The 11,841-nt window shown below is 37.6% G+C and overlaps 1 long non-coding RNA gene across 3 annotated transcripts; it reads left to right on the top strand.

The window, feature by feature from the left end:
• Positions 1 to 723: 723 nt before the first annotated feature.
• Positions 724 to 10,155, top strand: LOC103100052 (uncharacterized). Of its 3 annotated transcripts, none has more exons than XR_001630116.2 (3): positions 724 to 1,726; positions 4,278 to 4,952; positions 9,412 to 10,155. It is a non-coding gene; the product is annotated as an uncharacterized LOC103100052 (long non-coding RNA). The 3 variants fall into 3 exon arrangements; XR_008911304.1 differs by having other exon boundaries at positions 727 to 1,726; positions 4,697 to 5,188; XR_467887.3 differs by having other exon boundaries at positions 739 to 1,726; positions 4,697 to 4,952; positions 9,412 to 10,154.
• Positions 10,156 to 11,841: the final 1,686 nt, after the last annotated feature.

Below are 11,841 nucleotides of genomic sequence, written 5' to 3'. Positions count from 1 at the left end.
TGCCTGAAGACCCCAACCATCTCCCAGGGTCCTTCTAGTCAAGGGGAAAATAGATGTGATAAATTAATTCCTATTAATACATTAACAATTACTATTCATAGAATTCCTATAGTCATTTAACAAAAAATCTTGTTTACATTACCAATTCAATGTAGTTGAGTCTTTGAATTTTTAAAGAAGGCAAATAACAGGACAGCTTAACCCCAAAGGAATGTATCTATCTAATAGTATAATTCCAACTCTCAGGGCACCCTGAAGTAGGTTTTGTGGTCGGGAGAACACCCACAAGTTCCCTTCGAATCCTACCACATAGGTGTTGCTCCTCCTCCTGTGGAGATTCAGAATCACTTAATTTCAAAGTAACAAGGGACTTTAGAGCTGAGTTTGTAAAATTCCCTTCTATAGATGAGGAAACTGAGCCCCAGAGTGGGGAAGTAACTTAGCCAAGAACACACAGGCAGGTAGTAACCGAACCCGGCTAGAATTTGGTTCTCTTGCCTCTCAGTCCAGTCCTCTTTCCACACCACGTGTCTTCCTTAAGGGGCATGATTGCTATTCCCTTCTTGTGACAGCTGAACATCATTTTCAGCCTCTTCTCATTCACTCCCCAGCAGCTGTGCTCTCTTATTGCTAAAAATACACTCCACATTCCCCACCCCCCACCCCCACCCCACTTCTATTTTAAATGCCACCAACGCCTCCTGGAAAGTCCTCCCTCTTTCTCTCTCCCTCCTTTGGGTGGGGAGGCTGCTCTCCCAGCAGAAATACCCATTCATGTCTCTTCCTTGTGGTCTAGTGTCACCAGGGGCTATTATTAGGGACAGAAATAGGTCCCCAGGCTCTGCTAAACTCCTCCAGATCCTTTAGCCCAGGAGTTCTACTCCATCTGTGACATCACAATCATTTCCTGCAGTGCCTGCCTGTGATGTCACCTCCCCTACTCATCCCTTACCCCCTCCCCAAGCCCGCTGCAAACTTTCCATGGACTCTGGTGCCAAGGACATAGACTTTCACACGTATCCAGGAGGAATTTTTAGCATGGTATATGCTAGAAATAAAACACCGTCCAGAGAAGCAGTTGGGGCTTCCTCTCCAAGTTTCCTTCCTCTCTTTCCCTTGCCTGTTCTGGCTGCAGACATTATTTCCCCAGACAGCCTGGCAGAGCCCACACATGCCATCACCTGCTTGTCTTAGAAGCAAAGCTCAGCTGTTTTTTTATTTTATTTTTGTTTTTTAAATCAAGTTTCCCACACCCACATGGCAACCCAACCCAGTCCAGTGGTGAAGGATGGATGTGTGTGGTCAGGGCGGGGATGATGGTTGGGGTGATGGAGCTTCTGATCCATCTTAGGAAACTGGATTTTGCAAAAGTACCAAGTTTCTAAATCAAGGTTAGAACTCTAAGGTTCCATCAACTCCCAACAGCAACTCTCCCTGACTCCCTCTCCCACTCATTCTCTGCTACCTCAGGGTGAAACTGTGATTCTCAAGAAGTTCAGGAGTCACTGGGAGAGGATGAGGATCTACTATCTAATTTCCATTGCTAAAATGTTCATTCATTTGGCCCTTTACTCCTTCAAAAAGACTATGTGGTAGAGTGCCAGCAAAGATCATTGCTTCAAGCTCAGTTCCTGTACTTTCTAGCTTAGTGACTCGCTTGACTTCACTGAAATTCGGTTTACCCGTATATGATGGATGGATAGTAATATGTTTCCCATCTCACAAGGTAATGTAAATAAAGCTTTTGTGATCATGAAACTTTTTTGTGAATATTAAAGGGCTGCAGAAATACAAGTTATTATAATGTCAATATAATAATATAGTATTATTTCTACTATCTTTTCATTGGTTGGTTTGCATGTGTTAGTCATGTCTCCCCAAAGTAACATGCCGTGTACTGATCTTGTATTACCCCCAGTAGAACAAAGTCCTGGGCACCTCTTAGCTACTCAGGTGCTACTTGTACTATAAGGTCTCTAATCTTATTTATGGAAATCTACTCCTCCAGGCCTCTCATTTTTTTTTAATTGAAAATTTAGTTAATTAATTTAGAATATTTTCCCATGGTTACATGATTCATGTTCTTTCCCTCTCTTTCCCAATCCCCTCCTGTAGCCGATGTGCAATTCCACTGGGTTTTACATGTGTCATTGATCAAGACCTATTTCCATATTGTTGATATTTGCATTAGAGTGATCTTTTAGAGTCTACGTCCCCAATCATATCCCCCTCGACCCATGTGATCAAGCAGTTGTTTTTCGTCTGTGTTTCTGCTCCCACAGTTCTTCCTCTGAATGTGGATAGTGTTCTCTCTCATAGATCCCGCCAAGTTGTTGAGGATCACTGCATTGCCACTAATGGAGAAGTCCATTACGTTCAATTGTACCACAGTATATCAGTCTCTGTGCACAATGTTCTCCTGGTTCTGCTCCTCTCACTCTGCATCAATTCCTGGAAGTCTTTCCGGTTCCCATGGAATTCTCCAGTTCATTATTCCTTTGAGCACAATAGTATTCCATCATCAGCAGATACCACAATTTGTTCAGCCATTCACCAATCTAAGGGCATCCCCTCATTTTCTAATTTTTTGCAGCATAAAGAATGTGGCTATAAATATTTTTGTACAAGTCTTTTTCCTCATGATCTCTTTGGAGTACAAACCCAGTGGTGGTGGTATGGCTGGATCAAAAGGCAGACAGTCTTTTAAAGTCCTTTGAGCATAGTTCCGAATTTAGGTCTCTCATTTTATAGATGAGATAATTGAGTCCCACAAAAATGAAATGATTCGTCCAAGGTCCCAAAGTTTGTAAGGGATGAGTCAAGACTGATACTCGCATATGGAATGGAATAGATTGCCATTGAGGTCCTTTCCAAATATAAAAGGAATACAAAATTTGGTATTAGTTAATTGGTTTCCCCTCAAAAAAAATGAAGCTCATTCATTTTAGTGAAGGGTATTATGGAACAGGACCCTACAGGAATGTACGGAATTGTTGGGTGGATAGAGAACTGGATTTGGAGTTGTGAATACCTACATTCAAATCCTGCCTCAGACATTGCATTACTGGTGAGTCCCTGGGCAGCCTATACAACCTCTTAGCCTCAGCCTCCTCATATATATAAAATAGAGATTAAAAAATAGCACCTATGTCATAGTATTGCTGCTAAGATCAAATTAGATAATAAATGTAAAGTGTTTCACAAACTTTAAAGCACTAAATGCATTCTAGCTGTTATTATTGTTACTAGTTGGTTTCCAAGGTCCTTTGCCTTCCCAAGGAATCTTTGAGATCTAGTGGAGTAGTGAAGGCCAGAATGCATCAGGCAGTTGGGATGTAAAAATGATAACTATTAATTAATATGTAACAAGTATTAAATAATATTCTCCTTTCTTGGCTCTAAGAGAAAGGAAATAAAAAGCCTGAACCACAAATCATGAGCTAACCTTAGGCATAGGCCCAATAGGTGGCTGCCTCTGTGGTATGATTTAGTAATGAAAGTATCCTTCCTTTTCCTTTCCCTCCTCTCAAAATTACTCCCCTAGGATTGCTATAGTGCCTGAAAGGGGCATATTTTTCATTCCAGTGAAATATGGTAACTAATGTCTCTTAAAATATAAATGTGATTTTGGAGAAAGCATATTAATCATTATCAACAACTAATACTCAAGTTCAATTAGTTTATTAGATGCATTAGTGTGGTATGCCACCTAGAGCATCAAATAATCAAAGAAGCATTAGATTAGGAAAGACGACTTTCTCATTTTGACTTTACCACTTTGTCCTTTTGGGGTGGATACATGCCCTCTCTGAGCCTTGGCTTCTTAATGGGTAAAATGAAAGGGTTAGGCTAGAGGACCTACAAACTTCCATTAGAGGCCCCAGGGGTAAAGAGTGTAGGGCAAGTATTTGTGAATGGAAGGGGAAAGGAGCTGAGACATGGACTGTTGCCTGGGAAGGCAGCTCTGGATGGGGTTCCATGATGGATTTCAGAAATCCCTGGATACTTGGTCATGGTTGAAGACTAGAGGCCAAGGATGGATAGGCAGAAGTACTAAAGACAAATTTCATCTATGTGAAGAATTTTGGGGAAGACTGTTAAGCCTAGGTGCTTCCAAAAGCTGAAGCTTTGATAGCAACCTTGATTTACAGCATTAGTCTCTTAATTAGCGATAATAATAAGGTTGAAGTATGATAGAGAGAGCTACGCAAAGCACATTTGAAGAGATGTATTAATACAACTTGACTACCATAAACTCTTGCTTTGTATCTTTGTAGATCTGTTTGAATTTATGGAGCATCTCAGGACTACAGGGACACATGGAACATCAACAAGAATGGGGGGTGGGGGGGTCTTTCTGCAGTGTCTTAGAGAAGAAACTACAAACTTGGAAAAATTGGACCTATTCAGTATAAGACTAAGTAGGAGAGATAGTCAGCGAAAATCCATTCCCAAAATGAAAAGGGACTAATAAATATTGTCCTGCCCTGAATGGAGAAGAAAGGCTAAAGGAGGGTGTGGACTCTTAAGCACAAAGCTTATAGAAACAATGGATCCTTACACATGGGCAACACAGGGTGGAAAAGAATCTTTCTTCTCTTGAGTTGGCAATATAATTTCATACTAAATTTACTGTGGTTTATGTAATTCTTTTCATTCACACCAGAAGGAATTTCTCTGCTGTTTCCCTTTTCAGAAGCTTGGAGACTGTATATCTTTGCAAAATGGATTTTAAAGAAGAAAAACAACAGAAAAAAATTAAATCAGAGCAACTCCCAAGTTTTTCAACTGCTGAGCCTTGCTTCCTATGCTTCCAGAAAAGATGCTCTAAATGTTACTGGAATGACTGTTAGCTCCAAAGACTGAGGGCTCTCCAAGAAGGTGAACTTCAAAAATGAGTATTGCAACTAAAGGAATGTCAAAACTCCATCCTTGTCTCCTCTCTGCTTTAGGTGAGGGCAGGTAGGAAAGAGGGTGCAGCTGAAAAAGTCTTGTCTCTCATCACTACCTCCCTCCCAACCCCTACAAAGGTCATTGGGAAAAAAGAATTCTCATAAACCAAGAACTATGGACTAGTAAAAGGGACAAGAACCTCAGATGATAATGCAGTTTGCAGAGCCTCTTTCCTTGAGAAAACAGAACAGAAAGCTATCAGTCACAAGCAGAACTGCTTAAAAGCTGGGGAGAGGTGAGATATACTTTTGGGGTTGTCTATTTGTCCATGAATAGAACAACCTTCCTTAGCTTCTTAGACTGTCTTGACTTCTAGAATTCAAGAAACTTTTGTTGGGCATTTACTAGATGCCAGAAACTCTGCTAGGTGCTGAGGATAGAAAGAGAAACCTTAAATAGTCTCTGGCCTCATGGAGCTTATAGTATATACAGGATGTACACAGATTAGTAAATACAAAAGATACAATGTTAGGGCCAAAAGGGATTTTAGAAATCTTCACATCTAATCCTCTCCTTTTACAGATCAGATAATCAAACCTCATGAAAATGAAATTACTTGTCCAAGATCCCAAAACGTTTAAGTGGTAGAGTCGACTGGTACTCAATCCTATAGGTTTGTAAGGAGATAAATTTCTACTGAGGTCCTTTCCAAATATAAAATTTTGTGATGTGACCCTATCTTTAGACTTATTTCTAGTACACTGTGTTTCTCTTTGTTTTCTCCTGCAAGAAGCCCAGAATTAGTAGTGGAGGGAGACCCAGGCTAGTTTCCAATGTGAGTTCCCATTGTAGAAGTAATAATTAAACTGAAGTTCATGTTTAGTTCAGATATTTTTGTCCTTAAAATAGTCTTTTTTATGAGATGATCAAAGACAGAAAGGTCCAATATATAACAAAATATTCATAGCAGCTTTTTATGTAGTAGCAAAGAACTGAAAATAGAAGTTCATTGATTGGGGACTGACTAAACAAATGGCACAAGAATGTAATGCAATATCACTGGGTTGTAAGAAACAACGAATATGAAGAATTCAGGAACATGTAGAAAGACTTTTATGAAGTTAGAAAGTAAGCAGAAAGAGAAGAGTATGCATAATTATTCTTGTTGTTTCTTTGTTTCAGTTATGTCCAACTCTGTGAACCCATTTGGAGTTTTCTTGATAAGGCAAAGATAGTGGAGTTTTTTTTTAATCATTTCCTTCTAAATTTTGTTTTATAGATGAGGAAACTGAGACAGAATTAAGTGACTTGTCCAGAGTCATATAATGAATAAGTGTCTGAGACCAGATTTGAACACAGGAAAATAGATCTTCCCAATTCCAGGCTCAGAACTCTCTCTACTATGCCATCTAGTTGCCCATACCTAATTATTAAAATGATATAAATAATTATAAATATAAAATATATAATATCATTATACTATATAATCATATAATATTTTATATAAAATAGAAATTATAATATTTTTAAAAGATAAAAATGAATGCTGCTCAATTATAAATACCAAGTTGAGCCCCAAAGCATAGATGAGAAAATATACTTCTGCCCCTTCCTTACAGAGGTAGGCAACAAAAGGTGTGTATGTTACAGATTCTCTAAGAATCAGCTAATGTTTTGGCTAAGTTGTATTGAACTCCGTCTTTCCCCAGAACTCTCTACTGCTCTTCTTTGTTTTCTGTTAAAGGGATGGCTCATTGGGTAGAGGAAGGAAAAGGAATATATTTAAAAGTAAAAGTGATGTAAAACACATTTGACACTTAAAAAAGAAAATAAATTGAGAGAATGATAGGGAAGAAATTTTAGAATTTAATAACTTGTCTTTCTAAAGAGAGGCCAATGTATGACATATGGAAGATAACAAACACAAAACAGAAAATACAGAAGCTAAATATAAAGAGAATGAAGTTATAGAGAAAAAATATAAAGAAAAAAGAAAAAAGATCTGAAGACCTTTTATATCAGGTCCAGTTTCTCTACACATCTCTGCTAAAGCAACAGGAAAAACTCATAAGGGTAACTTTATTGGGACATCAAATTCAGGTTTTTACCTTAGATTTGAAAATGAAAAATCTGCTCCTCAGAACTAGAACATCAATCGTATAAAGATCTTAAGTTGCTCCACAGGGCAAGAAAGCAAATAATTGGCTTGTAGTCCTGAAACAACTCCAAGAGACTGTCCACATAGTCACCTGACCTATTCTAAGGAAAAATAGCTAAAAGTTGATTCATCAAAGCATTTCATTGTTAGATGCAAGCTTTTCAGGATGTCTTAAATGTAATATATGATAACCAACAAGTTAGCATGGAGAATTATAGATATGTATATAGTGCCTTAAGATTTGCAATGCTCTTTTCATATATTATTTTATTTATTTCCTATAGTTCTGTGCTATTATTATCCACATTTTCTAGATGAGGAACCTGAGTCAGAAGGAAGTCAAGTGACTTTCCCAAGGTCCCACAACTAATAACTGCCTAATGTAGGCTTCAGTCTTAGATTTTCTAAGCTTCAAACCCAGAGCTTTATGTACTAAGTCACTCAACTGCCCAAAAATATAAAATAAGATTTTTTTCTATGAAATCCAGTTCTGAATGGAACTGATCAAACTGGAGCTTGATTAAAATGGGCTGTGCACACTGCAGAAAGGACAGAAGTACCTGGGACCATTTGAAAAGGAAGAGAAAGAGTCAGAGTCACAGAATAATCTCGTCTGGTTTCCTATCTTTACAAATGTGACATTCCCTGAAGGACATATGTGTCATCACCACAGTTCCACATTGAACAGCCTTTCTGCTCACCATTCTCACAGTATGAGCATCAGGCTGCCGGGATGGCTACCAGGGAACCAGCCTAGCCCACCACATGTTAGCATCCAATTATCAAATGATATCATCTCTACTTCAGTTGGAAAGAATGTTGTTGCTGGGAATAGTTCAATAGCTCATTGAATATTCTTTTAGCACTTTTGATCATTGTTCTGCAGCTGTTCATAATCTCTCTCCTATATTTACTCATGAAAACTGAGTTTTGGTTGGTTTAGGTCTGGGATTTTTGCAAACCTTAAAGCATTACAATAATATCTACAATCATTGTTATTTTTCTTATTATCTACATTGAGATTTGGATTTTCAAATGCTATGTTAGTGGAGCCCAAGCTCTGGTAGATTCAATCATGCTGGAAACTCTTGGAAAGTAGTCCTAATAACAGCCTAAGTTTACTTTCTGAGGACTATGCTAGCTAATTAGGTTGTCCACCTGAATTCTGGGACCATAATCTAAAATCAATCCTATTCTTGTTCTCTTCTTCAATACTCTGCTCACTATGCTCACCACTCACTATGAAATCAGAAGGGGGCACATCAAGACTAATATCCATTTTGTATTTTTCTTGGTTTCATGACAACAATAATCTGACTTCAGTTTCAACACTATCCATCAAACCACCAAGCTGCAGAAAGAAAGATTGTGGTGAGAGTGCATCCCCAGTATGGGGAATAGGCAATGCAAAAGCAAAGAAATAGAAGATAAGAACAAGAGGATGGATGGACTGGATCATAGTATGAGTAGAGGAAAGCAGTGAGTGATAAGGTTGAAAAATTTGGCAGAGGGACAATTTGTGAAAAACTTTAGATTCTTAGAGGTGATATTAGAATTTCAGGTTTAGGCAGGATGTTAGAAGTCATCTAGTCTAATCTCTCATGCAATATAGAAGCTCTGTGAATCTTAAAATACATCCATCCAACCCTACTGGACTCTTGCTGTTTATCCTTCATTTTTGAAGAGAACTAATGATATCATGGGGTGATGTATTGACTTGGATGTAAATTGGGTTTAAGTGAGGCAGAGTTGCACAAAGTCACCAGCATCATTCTTTCTTCCAGTCATTGAAATCTAGTGGGAAATAAGTAACTGAATAACTTTATTATTGACAAGGCAAGGATCCAGGACACTTCCAAGGGATTCATGACAAAAAAAAAAAAAAGATATCTACCACCATAGAAGGAACAGATGAAGTTGAATGCAAATGGAAATATACCATTCTTTATTTCCTCCATGAATTTTTCTATAGTGTAAGCAATATGTGTATTTCACAACATGACAAATGTGGGACTATTTATTGTATGATAATATATATAATTTAGATCATATTACCTGCCTTCTTGGGGTATGAAGGAGCAAGAGAACATGGATCTTGAAATATGAGAAAATGAATATTAAAAAATTATATTGATATATGGTCTGGAAAATATTGTCATATTATAATTGCATTATATTATACCATGTATATTATATGTGCATCACAATAGCATAATATATAACATAATAATATTATAATATAAACTTTTAAAAAAGAAACCCAGTAGTGAGATAAAAGTCAAGATGACTGGTAATAACCTGAGATGCAGTGGATGACTTTGGCATCTTTGATATTTGACCAAGTTCTAATTATTCCCCAGGACCTGCTTCTGCCATCTGCATGCCCTTTGGAACAAATTGTTCTCATCTGCCTATTCTGCCAAGAAACATCTTCACAAACTTGGAGTAGACAGCCATCTTATTTATGAGATGAACACCTCTGGTGTGAAGGCTTGCTGAGTCCTTTTCAAAGCTGCTCTTTTGGTGCCCACCTTTTACCCAACTCTCATCTGTGACTACAAGAAACTGAAGTATGTGCAGTGGCCACACTCCAATAAAACTGTCTCAGTACCCCATTTGTACATTTCCAATGATAGATCACTTTTCAAAGTGGTTCATATTCTCTTGTTGAATAGCTCTAGTTAGTTTAGAAAAAGCTTTCCCCCCTCATTCACTATATATTATTATTATTTTTAAAATATCATATTATTTCCACCCATTAATCTTTGTTTTACCCTCTGGACCAATGCAATTCAATTCTGAGCCCTCTTCCATTTCATAACTTTCATAAAGTCATAGAATTATAGAATTGAAAAGAACCTTAGAGATGATCTAATGCAACCCATTCATTTTATAGGTGAGGAAACTGAGCTCCAGGGAGTCTAGGAATATAATACTTAGTATCCTACCACAGTAAATTTAGAGTGTGATTAGGAAGATAAAATCTTCTTCATTATCTATATACTTGTCACATGCCCCCACTAGCCTGAACTCTTTGAAGTAGAGAACAATTTTTAAAATGTGTGTTTATATATTTGCACAAATATATAAAGATGAAAAATTATATATTTAAGATAAATATATACTTATATATTCATCTCTAGCATTGTGCTTTGCATATGTGTCTGATTAATGTCTGTTGCAGTGAATTAAATTAAAATGCAAAAAATACAGAGCGATAGCCCTTGATTAACATATTTGATCATTGTTCATTTGAAAATAGCTATCATTTTCCTCCCCACCCCATCAAAAGTCTCATTTTTTTCTAGGCTAAATGTCCAAAGTTCTTTACAATCCTAATATGAGATGGGGGGTGCAGGTGAGGAGGAAGGAAGCATTTATTAATTACTTACTCTATATCAGACACTGCTTTATAAATATCTCATTTTATGGTTTCCAAAGCTTCTTACCATCCTGCTTGCCTTCACCTTGACTCTCTCGTGTCAGAATGACATGGTGTATGAGTGAATCCTTGAAGAAAAAGTTTTCAATTAGTGAGGATGAAGAGCTGGTGCTTTCTAAACACAGAAAAGTAGTTTGAACATTAATGGAAATAATGGAGTACAGGGCAAAGACAGATTTATTTACTTGTCCAGTCTGCTTGGAATATAAAGGTGAAGATATGATAGATGATGTCATAGATAGAGCATCAGACTTAGAGTCAGGTAGACCTGAGTTCAAGTCCAACCCCAGATAATGTATTAGCTTTGTGACTCTGGGAAAGTCACTTAACACTACCACCTCATCTGTAAAATGAGATGGAGAAGGAATTGGCAAACCACTCCAATATCTTTACTAAGAAAATTCCAAATGGGGTTATGAATAGTCAGACACGACTGAAAAATGGCAGGACAAGAGTGAAATTAATCTAGAAAGACAGTGTGAAGACAAATTATAGATTAATAGTCAGCTTTGCTGTTTATATTTGACCCTATAGGGAATAGGGAGCTACTAAAGGGTGTTAAGCAGAACAGTCAGATATGACTGACTTGGGAAGAATATTTTGACAGCTGTATGAAGGCTGGATTAGAAAAGGGAGAGATTAGAAGCAGGGAGGCTAGTCAAGTGGCCCTTTAATTAAATCAAGGGAGATATAATGAGAGAGTAGGCTATGCCAGGGGCAATGTGAGTACAGAGGATAGATATGAGACATATTTAGGAGACATACTTTATGGAACTTAACCACTGACTGGATTTGGGGGAGGGAGGATCAAAGATGACTTCAAGGCTTTGAGCTTTAACGAAAATGGAGAAACTGGAAGTAGGGACAAGTTTTGGGGGTGAGCTGATGTTTTAAGTTTTGTATGTATATAGTTAGAATTATCAGTATGTCATCTGGATAAAAAATCTTCAGCAAATATTTAGAGATGTGAGGCCAAAGCTCCTAACATTGGAATGTTCAGATTTAGGAATTATGTTCACAGAGATAATGGCTAACACTTTGGGAAAGTATAAGATTAATCAGGGAGAATGTAGAAAGAGGAAAGGAGAGAGCCTAAGAGAATCCTTCAGGACATTCAAATTTAGTGAAAAGAGAATGATGTACCAGTGAAGGAGACAAGTAGATGGAAAAGAGAACAGTGGAAGGAGATAGTATCAAGGAGAGGTTGGTAAGCACTGTTAAAATTCAGGAAAAGTGAAAACTGAGAGGCCATTGAACCTAGCAACTAAGAAGGCACTAGTAATCTGAAAAAGAACATTTTCCTCAAGATAGTAGGAACAGAAACCAGAATACATGAGAATAAGGGGGG

Source organism: Monodelphis domestica, chromosome 4 (genome assembly GCF_027887165.1).
Source record: "Monodelphis domestica isolate mMonDom1 chromosome 4, mMonDom1.pri, whole genome shotgun sequence".
NCBI lineage: Eukaryota > Metazoa > Chordata > Mammalia > Didelphimorphia > Didelphidae > Monodelphis > Monodelphis domestica.
This window is presented reverse-complemented; position numbering and strand designations above follow the sequence as displayed.